General features: G+C 40.8%; 1 protein-coding gene across 1 annotated transcript in view; it reads right to left on the bottom strand.

Annotated features, from left to right (window-relative positions):
- CELF2 (CUGBP Elav-like family member 2) overlaps window positions 1-13,975 on the bottom strand; it is an 872,927-nt gene that overhangs the window by 644,940 nt on the left and 214,012 nt on the right. The window lies entirely within an intron of this gene.

Below are 13,975 nucleotides of genomic sequence, written 5' to 3'. Positions count from 1 at the left end.
AATACTGCGCTTTTCCGATGGGCTTAAAAAACGGCGCACCACGAGATTATATCCTGCACCTGGCTCGGGGGGTCCTACGCCCACGGAGTCTCGCTGATTGCTAGCACAGCAGTCTGAGATCAAACTGCAAGGCGGCAGCGAGGCTGGGGGAGGGGCGCCAGCCATTGCCCAGGCTTGCTTAGGTAAACAAAGCAGCCAGGAAGCTCGAACTGGGTGGAGCCCACCACAGCTCAAGGAGGCCTGCCTGCCTCTGTAGGCTCCACCTCTGGGGGCAGGGCACAGACAAACAAAAAGACAGCAGTAACCTCTGCAGACTTAAATGTCCCTGTCTGACAGCTTTGAAGAGAGCAGTGGTTCTCCCAGCATGCAGCTGGAGATCTGAGAACAGGCAGACTGCCTCCTCAAGTGGGTCCCTGACCCCTGACCCCTGAGCAGCCTAACTGGGAGGCACCCCCCAGCAGGGGCACACTGACACCTCACATGGCAGGGTACTCCAAAAGACCTGCAGCTGAGGGTCCTGTCTGTTAGAAGGAAAACTAACAAACAGAAAGGACATCCACACCAAAAACCCATCTGTACATCACCATCATCAAAGACCAAAAGTAAAACCACAAAGATGGGGAAAAAACAGAACAGAAAAACTGGAAACTCTAAAAAGCAGAGCACCTCTCCTCCTCCAAAGGAACGCAGTTCCTCACCAGCAACGGAACAAAGCTGGACAGAGAATGACTTTGATGAGCTGAGAGAAGAAGGTTTCAGACGATCAAATTACTCTGAGCTACGGGAGGACATTCAAACCAAATGCAAAGAAGTTGAAAACTTTGAAAAAAATTTAGAAGAATGTATAACTAGAATAACCAATACAGAGAAGTGCTTAAAGGAGCTGATGGAGCTGAAAACCAAGGCTCAAGAACTACGTGAAGAATGCAGAAGCCTCAGGAGCCGATGCGATCAACTGGAAGAAAGGGTATCTGCAATGGAAGAAGAAATGAATGAAATGAAGCGAGAAGGGAAGTTCAGAGAAAAAAGAATAAAAAGAAACGAGCAAAGCCTCCAAGAAATATGGGACTATGTGAAAAGACCAAATCTACATCTGATTGGTGTACCTGAAAGTGATGGGGAGAATGGAACCAAGTTGGAAAACACTCTGCAGGATATTATCCAGGAGAACTTCCCCAATCTAGCAAGGCAGGCCAACATTCCGATTCAGGAAATACAGAGAACGCCACAAAGATACTCCTCGAGAAGAGCAACTCCAAGACACGTAATTGTCAGATTCACCAAAGTTGAAATGAAGGAAAAAATGTTAAGGGCAGCCAGAGAGAAAGGTCGGGTTACCCTCAAAGGGAAGCCCATCAGACTAACAGCTGATCTCTCGGCAGAAACTCTACAAGCCAGAAGAGAGTGGGGGCCAATATTCAACATTCTTAAAGAAAAGAATTTTCAACCCAGAATTTCATATCCAGCCAAACTAAGCTTCATAAGTGAAGGAGAAATAAAATACTTTACAGACAAGCAAATGCTGAGAGATTTTGTCACCATCAGGCCTGCCCTAAAAGAGCTCCTGAAGGAAGCACTAAACATGGAAAGGAACAACCGGTACCAGCTGCTGCAAAATCATGCCGAAATGTAAAGACCATCGAGACTAGGAAGAAACCGCATCAACTAACGAGCAAAATAACCAGCTAACGTCGTAATGACAGGATCAAATTCACACATAACAATATTAACTTTAAATTTAAATGGACTAAATGCTCCAATTAAAAGACACAGACTGGCAAATTGGATAAAGAGTCAAGACCCATCAGTGTGCTGTATTCAGGAAACCCATCTCACATGCAGAGACACACATAGGCTCAAAATGAAAGGATGGAGGAAGATCTACCAAGCAAATGGAAAACAAAAAAAGGCAGGGGTTGCAATCCTAGTCTCTGATAAAACAGACTTTAAACCAACAAAGATCAAAAGAGACAAAGAAGGCCATTATATAATGGTAAAGGGATCAATTCAACAAGAAGAGCTAACTATCCTAAATATATATGCACCCAATACAGGAGCACCCAGATTCATAAAGCAAGTCCTGAGTGACCTACAAAGAGACTTAGACTCCCACACATTAATAATGGGAGACTTTAACACCCCACTGTCAACATTAGACAGATCAACGAGACAGAAAGTCAGCAAGGATACCCAGGAATTGAACTCAGCTCTGCACCAAGCGGACCTAGTAGACATCTACAGAACTCTCCACCCCAAATCAACAGAATATACATTTTTTTCAGCACCACACCACACCTATTCCAAAATTGACCACATACTTGGAAGAAAAGCCCTCCTCAGCAAACGTAAAAGAACAGAAATTATAACAAACTATCTCTCAAACCACAGTGCAATCAAACTAGAACTCAGGATTAAGAATCTCACTCAAAACTGCTCAACTACATGGAAACTGAACAACCTGCTCCTGAATGACTACTGGGTACATAACGAAATGAAGGCAGAAATAAAGATGTTCTTTGAAACCAACAAGAACAAAGACACAACATACCAGAATCTCTGGGATGCATTCAAAGCAGTGTGTAGAGAGAAATTTATAGCACTAAATGCCCACAAGAGAAAGCAGGAAAGATCCAAAATTGACACCCTAACATCACAATTAAAAGAACTAGAAAAGCAAGAGCAAACACATTCAAAAGCTAGCAGAAGGCAAGAAATAACTAAAATCAGAGCAGAACTGAAGGAAATAGAGACACAAAAAACCCTTCAAAAAATTAATGAATCCAGGAGCTGGTTTTTTGAAAGGATCAACAAAATTGATAGATCGCTAGCAAGACTAATAAAGAAAAAAAGAGAGAAGAATCAAATAGATGCAATAAAAAATGATAAAGGGATATCACCACCGATCCCACAGAAATACAAGCTGCCATCAGAGAATACTACAAACACCTCTACGCAAATAAACTAGAAAATCTAGAAGAAATGGATAAATTCCTCGACACATACACTCTCCCAAGACTAAACCAGGAAGAAGTTGAATCTCTGAATAGACCAATAACAGGATTTGAAATTGTGGCAATAATCAATAGCTTACCAACCAAAAAGAGTCCAGGACCAGACGGATTCACAGCCGAATTCTACCAGAGGTATAAGGAGGAACTGGTACCATTCCTTCTGAAGCTATTCCAATCAATAGAAAAAGAGGGAATCCTCCCTAACTAATTTTATGAGGCCAGCATCATTCTGATACCAAAGCCGGGCAGAGACACAACCAAAAAAGAGAATTTTAGACCAATATCCTTGATGAACATTGATGCAAACATCCTCAATAAAATACTGGCAAAACGAATCCAGCAGCACATCAAAAAGCTTATCCACCATGATCAAGTGGGCTTCATCCCTGGGATGCAAGGCTGGTTCAATATACGCAAATCAATAAATGTAATCCAACATATAAACAGAGCCAAAGACAAAAACCACATGATTATCTCAATAGATGCAGAAAAGGCCTTTGACAAAATTCAACAACACTTCATGCTAAAAACTCTCAGTAAATTAGGTATTGATGGGACGTATTTCAAAATAATAAGAGCTATCTATGACAAACCCACAGCCAATATCATACTGAATGGGCAAAAACTGGAAGCATTCCCTTTGAAAACTGGCACAAGACAGGGATGCCCTCTCTCACCACTCCTATTCAATACAGTGTTGGAAGTTCTGGCCAGGGCAATCAGTCAGGAGAAAGAAATAAAGGGCATTCAGTTAGGAAAAGAGGAAGTCAAAATGTCCCTGTTTGCAGACAACATGATTGTATATCTAGAAAACCCCGTTGACTCAGCCCAAAATCTCCTTAAGCTGATAAGCAACTTCAGCAAAGTCTCAGGATACAAAATCAATGTACAAAAATCACAAGCATTCTTAAACACCAACAACAGACAAACAGAGAGCCAAATCATGAGTGAACTCCCATTCACAATTGCTTCAAAGAGAATAAAATACCTAGCAATCCAACTTACAAGGTATGTGAAGGACCTCTTCAAGGAGAACTACAAACCACTGCTCAAGGAAATAAAAGAGGATACAAACAAATGGAAGAACATTCCATGCTCATGGGTAGGAAGAATCAATATCGTGAAAATGGCCATACTGCCCAAGGTAATTTATAGATTCAATCCCATCCCCATCAAGCTACCAATGCCTTTCTTCACAGAATTGGAAAAAACTACTTTAAAGTTCATATGGAACCAATAAAGAGCCCACATCACCAAGTCAATCCTAAGCCAAAAGAACAAAGCTGGAGGCATCACACTACCAGACTTCAAACTATACTACAAGCCTACGGTAACCAAAACAGCATGGCACTGGTACCAAAGCAGAGATATAGATCAATGGAACAGAACAGAGCCCTCAGAAATAATGCCGCATATCTACAACTATCTGATCTTTGAGAAACCTGAGAAAAACAAGCAATGGGGAAAGGATTCCCTATTTAATAAATGGTGCTGGGAAAACTGGCTAGCCATATGTAGAAAGCTGAACTGGATCCCTTCCTTACACCTTATACAAAAATCAATTCAAGATGGATTAAAGACTTAAATGTTAGACCTAAAACCATAAAAACCCTAGAAGAAAACCTAGGCATTACCATTCAGGACATAGGCATGGGCAAGGACTTCATGTCTAAAACACCAAAAGCAATGGCAACAAAAGACAAAATTGACCAATGGGATTTAATTAAACTAAAGAGCTTCTGCACAGCAAAAGAAACTACCATCAGAGTGAACAGGCAACCTACAAAATGGGAGAAAATTTTCGCAAGCTACTCATCTGACAAAGGGCTAATATCTAGAATCTACAATGAACTCAAACAAATTTACAAGAAAAAACAAACAACCCCATCAAAAAGTGGGCGAAGGACATGAACAGACACTTCTCAAAAGAAGACATTTATGCAGCCAAAAAACACATGAAAAAATGCTCATCATCACTGGCTATCAGAGAAATGCAAATCAAAACCACAATGAGATACCATCTCACACCAGTTAGAATGGCAATCATTCAAAAGTCAGGAAACAACAGGTGCTGGAGAGGATGTGGAGAAATAGGAACACTTTTACACTGTTGGTGGGACTGTAAACTAATTCAACCATTGTGGAAGTCGGTGTGGTGATTCCTCAGGGATCTAGAACTAGAAATACCATTTGACCCAGCCATCCCATTACTGGGTATATACCCAAAGGACTATAAATCATGCTGCTATAAAGACACATGCACACGTATGTTTATTGCGGCATTATTCACAATAGCAAAGACTTGGAACCAACCCAAATGTCCAACAATGATAGACTGGATTAAGAAAATGTGGCACATATACACCATGGAATACTATGCAGCCATAAGAAATGATGAGTTAATGTCCTTAGTAGGGACATGGATGAAATTGGAAATCATCATTCTCTGTAAACTATCGCAAGAACAAAAAACCAAGCACCGCATATTCTCACTCATAGGTTGGAATTGAACAATGAGATCACATGGACACAGGAAGGGGAACATCACACACTGGGGACTGTTGTGGGGTGGGGGGAGTGGGGAGGGATAGCATTGGGAGATATACCTAATGCTAGATGACGAATTAGTGGGTGCAGCGCACCAGCATGGCACATGTATTCATATGTAACTAACCCGCACAATGTGCACATGCACCCTAAAACTTAAAGTATAATAATAAAAAAAATCACCATAATCCTAGGAATATGGCGATTTCCCTTTTCTCTGAAAAGAAAACTGAGATAATGTAAGAAAAATAAGTTCCTTGAGGACATAAGCTTGAAGGAGGTTGAGCTGGTATTTGTTTGTTTTTTCGAGACAGAGTCTCACTGTCACCCAGGCTGGAATGCAGTGGCACGATCTAGGCTCACTGCAACCTCTGCCTCCCCGGTTCAAGTGATTCTCATGCCTCAGCCTCCTGAGTAGCTGGTATTACAGGCGTGCATCACCATGCCAGGCTAATTTTTGTATTTTTAGTAGAGATGGGGTTTCACCATCATGGCCACGCTGTTCTCGAACCCCTGACCTCAAGTGATCTGCCCACCTCAGCCTCCCAAAGTGCTGAGATTATAGGCATGCACCACTGTGCCCAACCATGAGCTGGTATTTTGCATGCAGGTGGTCTGTCTTCTGGTCCTGCACTGTTGTCAACCATTGTGTACTGATGGGATGCTTGATGGGAGCGGGTAGGCATTTGTGCCTTCATTCTGTACTTTTATTTTGGCACTCACTGTATTTTATACAGTGTATTATTTTAATCTGTGTGTGTGCATACACACACATACACACGATAACACTTAGTAAGATGTATAGATAACCTTAATCATGTAGGCTGATAGACTGGGAAACATGTTTGATTTGCTCAAGCAAACTCAAGCCTCTAACTCAAGGAAGCTACAGTCTGGAGGACATCGTATGCTAGAGGGTAACACCTGCAATTCGGGCATCATAATGAACCAGTCACAAAGGGAAAGGTGCAAAGTTCTGGGAATTTCTAAGGTGAGGTAGAAAATCTGCAGCAAGGAGGAAACCTATATAGTCTTGGAAGCCAATGAAGAAGAGGAGAGAGGTCAGAATTCAGAAAAATGATACAAAGAGAAACAGTATTACTGGAGACTGTAGCTCCTAGCGCCCATATATGGACATTATAGCTTATGTTCCACAGAGATGGTCATCAGTTTAAACCTCATTCTCAATCTTGTATATTCTGAAACCTGCCACTGGAGTCTCTGCATGTAGATCTGACTGGTGCTTGGAGTGTCCTCCACGTATACTTGTTGAATGAAATACTTCCTGTGGGATTTCATGTTTGATTTCTGTTGAAATTCAGTAGGAACATGTTATGTATAGATATGGAATTTTGTTCACACGTACATATTTCGTTAAATTTGTTGCATAATGTGAAATGAACTTTCAATTCTATTGAAATTCCTTGGCTGAATAGAGGGCTTTGTTTGAGGAGGTTGGTGTACACTCTCGGTTATTTGCTAATCCAGGTTCTTCGGTGAACCTGTTTTGGTTCATGTGATTTGAATGCCTTTTCTGGTGTTAGCTTAGGAGTAAATTCATTGTCATAAACTATCCATGAGTAATCTTGTTCATGTCTTTAGCCTGCATGTTGAAAGTATTTCATAGTGCTATGAAGTATATTCAAATACTAGTTTTCGTTTTTCATGTTATGATTTTGTGAAATGTGCTTTTTAATTTGATATACTGCAAAGGTGATATGGTTTAGCTCTGTGTCCCCACCCAAATCTCATGTTGATTTGTAATCCTCAGTGTTGGGGGAGGGACCTGGTGGAGGTGACTGGATCATGGGGACAGATTTTCCGCCTTGCTGTTCTCATGATAGTGAGTGAGTCCTCATGAGATCTGACGGTTTAAAAGTGTGTGGCACTTCCCTCTTCACTCTCTCTCTCTCCTGCCACCATGTGAAGAAGGTCCTTGCTTCCCCCTCCCCTTCCACCATGATTGTCAGTTTCCTGAGGCCTCCTGGTAATGCTTCCTGTTAAATCTGTGCAGCTGTGAGCCAATTAAACCTCTTTTCTTCATAAGTTACCCAGTCTCAGGTAGTTCTTTAGAGCAGTATGAGAATGGACTAATACAAAAGGTAACAAAAATTATGGAACTCAGAAATGATACCATTTTTTTCTTCTTTAAAACTTAAATTTAACTACTTTTTTTTTTAAGAGAGAGATAGGGTCTTGTTCTGTTGCCCAGCCTGGGGTGCAGTGGTGTGAGCATGGTTCACTGAAGCCTCGAATTCCTGGGCTCAAGCAATTCTCCTGCCTTAGCCTCCCGAGTAGCTGGGACTACAGGCATCCACAACCACACCCAACTAATTAATTAATTTTTTTTGGTATACACAGAGTTTTGTTTTGTTGCTCAGACTGGCCTCAAACTCCTGGCTTCAAGTGACACTCTTGTCTCTAAGTGTTTGGATTACAGGCGTGAGCCACTGAGCCCAGCCAAAAAAAAAAGTGGCTAGTACCATTTATTTTCATACAACCAATTATATCATCAGGAGTTGGTTTAAAGTATTGGTTCAATTCTTAGGGATGCTAAATACTGTAAATATTATAAAGGTGCCATGAATAACTGGTGATCAAGGAGTAATGCATTGAGGTCCCTCTGTTGTACCCAGGACTTTCTCTGTACTGGACATGCATCAGCTATTCAATTGGTTTACTCTGTTGTGGCACAATGATACTTATCAATTTGGGAGTCTAGTTAAACACACAAAATGGAGGAGGCTGGGTCGGGTCTGGGCAGCACTGGAAGGCAGTGGTTATAATTTGTTAGCATCTTTCTTTCTGACTGTGGTCAAGGCAGTGTCATCTTGGAAATGTCATAGCTTTGCTTCACTGTCCCCTATGTGGAAAAGCAGTCCAGATGTGTTTATAAACAAGCACTGTATCTCCTACCTTAAAGGATTCTGCAACGTGAGATATACTGATAGTTTCAAGCTGCAGTTACAGGACCTACAGTTCTTGCTTTGATAAGAGAGAACTTAGTCCATCGGCTGTCATGTTAAAATGAAAGAAATGCAGGTAAAATCCTAAATCCAAGAATAAGAACTCCAGACTGACTATAACAAAACAGATTCTTGTAACTAGGGGAATTGTTTAACCATGGTGATAAACTTGTTCACAAATATCATAAATGTAGCAGCAGTAGTAGCCCTTGCTGTGAGTCTCTACTTCAGAAAGAACAATGGTAAGGCTTTGTATGCTTGAATCACAAGTCAGAATAGGAGACATCATTTTGCTCTCTGCTCTTTTGAGAAGATCCATTGTTCCTATTTGCAGAAATTCCCAGACATTCTGGCTATTCTGATCATTTTTCTTTCTCATGCCTCAGGTAGCAAATTGACAGTGGGTAGGAGAGTGTAAACACTGGGGCAGTAGAAATTATGTAAATGTTGCATCCCAGCAAGAAAACTTTCAACCCCTTGAGGTCTTTTAGACAGCATTAATTCTAGAAATTAGATACAAAATTTAACTTTTTCATGCTAATAATGATTTCATAAAGAAAAACTCGTTAGTAAAGTAAAGGTGACAAATATGAAGTTCTATTTAACATTTAAATTCAGGAATCTCAGTGAGTGCCCTAGGGAGATATTTAGCCAGCCAATGACTCTCTGATGTTATTAAGAAGTAATTTATTGAAGGAAGTCTCCATTCATGAGTTTACATAAGAACAATACCTACTTTTCAAAGGCTTGTGTTCTCAGTATAGAACATACCTAATTTACAATGACTTTTGGTTAAAATTTTCATTAGGTTGGTTCAATAGCATTTGATAATTTTAATTTAGTTTTTTGAGATCCCAGGTTCCCATTTACAGGAAGAGAAAATGCATAGGAAATAAATTTTTAAAGAGCAAATTCATCTCTCAAGTGAGCTCTGTTAATTTCAGTAGCAAATCTGAGGTGGAGAAAACTTAACCTTTAGTATTTCTATGGCAGTCCGTTTGGGCAGAGGTGACCGGTATCCATTAAAAACAGTTCAGGTCCACTGTATCAGCACTTTGCATGTGCCCATCTGTGCAGCACTTCCACAAGAGACTCTTTGGTGAAATACTGAAATGAAAAAACGGCACCACAGTTTAAGTGTAGGGTGTTTTCATGGGCACAGAAAAGCAGAATCGAAACAGGTAAGGAGAGTATGTTGCTAGTTCCTGAAACGAGGGTTAGGGAGCATACAACGGCCAGAGATCAGGAATTTAGGTAGGAAAATCACTATGTAAGATTTCATCAAGAAGGTGGGACCAGGGCAGACTCAGAGTTCCACATATAAGAAGATAAGGCTGGGCATGGGACCAGTCATCCCAGTAGAGTGGAATGAGCCTTTTGTAGTGTAAATCTGACTTCCTGCTTGTATCAGTCTATTTCCATGCTGCTATGAAGACACATCTGAGACTGGGTAATTTATAAAGAAAAGAGGTTTAGTTGACTCACAGTTCCACATGGCTGGGGGGCCTCAGGCAACTTACGATCATGGCAGAAGGTGAAACAGGCATGTCTTACATGGTGGCAGGTGAGAGAAGCAAGAGCCAAGTGAAGAGGGGAGCCCCTTATAAAACCACAAGATCTCATGAGAACTCACTCACTATCACAAGGACAGTATAGGGGAAACTACCCTATGATTCAATTTTGTCCACCTGGTCCCACCCTTGACACCTGGGGATTATTACAACTCAAGGGGAGATTTGGGTGGGGACACAGAGCCAAACCATAACACTGCTCCAGAAGGGAAGATCTCAGGGATGCGGTGATCACAACCCTGCCAATGTAATGGGGACTTTGCCCAGTTTGACTGGAAATAAAACAAGTTAACAAGAGATTGCAAAAAAACAAAACAAAACAAAAACCCACCCCACCCCCCCCCCCAAAAAAAATCCAAAAACCCAAAGCCACAGAAAATTAAAGATTTTAGCAATTAAGTTTCCAGGTAAAGCTACCTGGTTTATACTTCCAAGGTAATAACTTCAAACGTTTTTCCCAGGTGATCTGCAATCCTATCAACACTCTCCCAATTTTATCAACCAATTGAAAGGATCTATTTGCCAACAACGAAATCATCTTCTCACGTTATTACCACCGTGTTGACACTGTTGAATTGTAAATAAAATGTCCTGTCACATTAACAGCACGGTCCTGTGGTTTGCGTAGCTGCAATCACCCTCAATGAAAGATAAAGGAGGGCAAGCCACTCCCAGGCCACCATGACCATTCTGAACTGGCTTCTTTCCCCTGACTCTTCAGGTAAAGGAAAATGACTAGGAAACAATTATTCCATGAATTTGATCAATGCAGAAAACCAAACTAGATTAGACACCTTCTAAATGTCAGCTTCCCCCGACTAACAGTCTTATATGTGTTTCTTCTCTTTATTTAGCTCGTGAAAGTAGCTGTGGTCTACTTAGAAAACAGACTCTTTCACACTTGTCTCAACCCACAGCAAAGAAGGAACTGGCTTCTTTCTCAGTAGGAGCCCTAAGCTATAAAATCAGCCTCATGTTAAGGTGAATTCAAAAGAACATCTCCTGAATTTTTAGGGCTTGGCCTTTGAGACACCATATAAAACCTTTGAAACCAAAGTCAAAAGCCCTGTGTGTTAGTTGTGTATGGACTTTGCAATCTATCTAAAATACATTCTGATAGTATTAGAAGTGAATCTACAGAATGTATCGTATGTGATTGCCATTGTCATTATAAGTTATGGCTCTGTATTTTATAGAATATAATAAAATGAAATGATAAAAGTGACATTAAACTTTGAATTTCAGTGCTTAAATCACACATTTGATTCATCATTTGGCAGCTAAATGTCTCTTAAGTACTGTGGAAAGTTTTATGATTTAATGTTTGCCTAAAGAACAGAAAGAAATGGGTAAAGCTGTGTCACTAAGTACAGTTGAACGATGCTGCATAAAACTACCAGAAAGCAGATGACAGTCTAGTTTCCTTTGGCCTCTGAGAAGAGAAAGACCAAAATCTGAGCCGCTCTGTATACTTCTGGCCTCCTGGTTCCTAGAGGATCATCAAAAACACACCACGCACAGATTAAGCATAGGGTTTACCTGCTTTCTTACCACTGCACTTAACTTGCCCTGACAACCCTTTGAAGCCCTTCATTATGCCTAAGAAACTGACATTTTGGTCTCCGGTGGTTGTTTGTACTTAGCCTCCTGTCTTTGTTGGTTTTGCTCCAACCAAAGAGAATCCACTGAGATATGGGAAATCTTAACTCTCAATGCTTAAAGGCTCAATGAACTAGCTCCCAGTGCTGTGAATAGGATGTGCCTGCAGGGTTTTCTGAAAACCTTGTTGACTATGCACCTGTTTCTCAGATTTAGGAGCTTCAAAATAGGACGTTCTATTCTTGGGATGGGAGCTGACCTAATTTGACAAAGCTCTTGTTGTAATTTTTTTGTTGTTGTTGAGACAGGGTCCTGCTCTGTCACCCAGGCTGGAGCACAGTCATGTAATCTGGACTCACTGCAGGCTCAACCTCCTGGGCTCAGGCGATCCTCCCACCTCAGCCTCCTGAGTAGCTGGGACCACAGGTGCATGCCTCATGCCCAGCTAATTTTGTTTACGTTTTGTAGAGATGGGGGTCACATAATGTTCCCTAGGCTGGTCTTGAATTCCTGGACTTAAGCTATCCACCCGCCTTGTCCTCTCAAAGTCCTGGGATTACAGGCGTGAGCCACTGTGCCTGGCTCATTATTTATTACTTTTTAAACTTTGTTTTACTGAACCTTCTGGCAATGGAAATCGTTTTCCATATCCTGACCCCCACAGTCATTGCTCAAATGTCTGGTAAGAAGGCGGGACGTAGAACAGCAATATCTGGTTTCCAAACTCACTTTGTTTGGGCTCTGACTACAATTAGATGATTGTATATCAACTTGCACACTGATAGAGGAACAGTGTAATTCGTGGTGCAATCTGATGATGATTCTAGAGGATTTGTGAAGATCCCATTACTCCCTAGAATGTTTGCTCATCTATTGACTCCTACTGAAATAGCCACAGTCCTCCATCATCCGTGCTTCATCCCTTCATCCCGAGGTAGGAATCCCTGTGATATGTAAAGGTTGTAACATAGGTAATTCCCCAAGGTGTTATTAATCATAAATAAAGGTACAGAAAGTACGTGCAATTTTTTTGTGTGTGGGTGGGAGTAGGAGTCCCTAAAGGTAGAAATTCTGAAAAGGAGTATAAGGAAAGAGAAACAGTAAAGAGGAAAAAGGAGAAGAAACAGAAAATCCAGAGGTCCTGGGGACCCTCTTGCCTGACGACTTTTGCCTTTGGTCCTCCTGTTGACAAAACTCTAGGGTTTTAAAGAATGTAAATTGCTTTTTGTCACCTTCTCAGTTAGAGAGGCTAATCCTAATATTAACGAACACACTTGAGCAATGAAATCATAAGTTTTTTTCTTTCATAACCAAGCCCATCATATATGATCTACATTACAACTGCTATCCACGCAATGCATATGTGTTTTAGGATTAAGTAACTTTTTCTTTCCCATCTGTACTCTAAAACTGTGCCATATGTCACCTAACAAGGTATTTTCCATTATTATTTTATTCAGTTCACTACATGTTATTCCTTTTGCCCCTTGAGAATGAGCCTGTCTGTAATCAGAAATCACTTCCGCTCACAGCTCAGTGCACCTACTGTAGATGTGACAAATACGTGTTTATGGGGCTGGTAATTGGATTAAAACATTAAAAAGAAACAGAAAGATGGACCGTACTGAAACGAATGGAAAACACAAGCATGAAAATCAACAAAACCAAAATGAATTAAAAGCTCCAATGAATGAAATCGCTATTAATAGGAGTTATTTATCAGTTAACAATGCCCTGGATTTTGCAGTGCTCAACATTCAATTGCAATGACATTTAAAAACCTAAGTGGAGGAGGAAAAGAACTTTTGAACAGACTTTCTGTGAGAATGTTTTGAAAATAGCTGATCAGTTTCTGTGTATCTTCTGGCTGCCTTTACACTGTTCATGTCTTCTTTGCCCCTGGATATTGAAATACTATAGTAGGGAAAATGTCCCGTGTTAAATTATTTAAGAGGGCAAATTAATTATTCTCTTAAATTTGGCTGCTATTTTGATACTTGAAATTAGAGAAAAGGGAAAGCAAGTGTGATCTGTTTTCACAGGGTCTTGCTGCGTTCTGTGAGTGTGGCACTGGGGGCTTGCTGGTCCATGTTGTCAATCCAGGAGTGATGGAGTTCATATACAGCTGACTGCTTCCATTCTCAAAACAGACCCATAGAATTCAGTTTCAGAACAGTCTCCTAATACTGTTATTCAAAATACTTTTTACAAAGAAGCCGACGTTTTGGGGAAAACACAAGAAAACACCTAGTAATAGAACAAAAGCGATCGTAATACAGAA

The sequence above is a fragment of the Gorilla gorilla genome, chromosome 8 (assembly GCF_029281585.2).
Source record: "Gorilla gorilla gorilla isolate KB3781 chromosome 8, NHGRI_mGorGor1-v2.1_pri, whole genome shotgun sequence".
Taxonomy (NCBI): Eukaryota; Metazoa; Chordata; class Mammalia; order Primates; family Hominidae; genus Gorilla; species Gorilla gorilla.
Note: the sequence above shows the minus strand (reverse complement) of the source record. Positions and strands in the feature narration are given on the sequence as shown.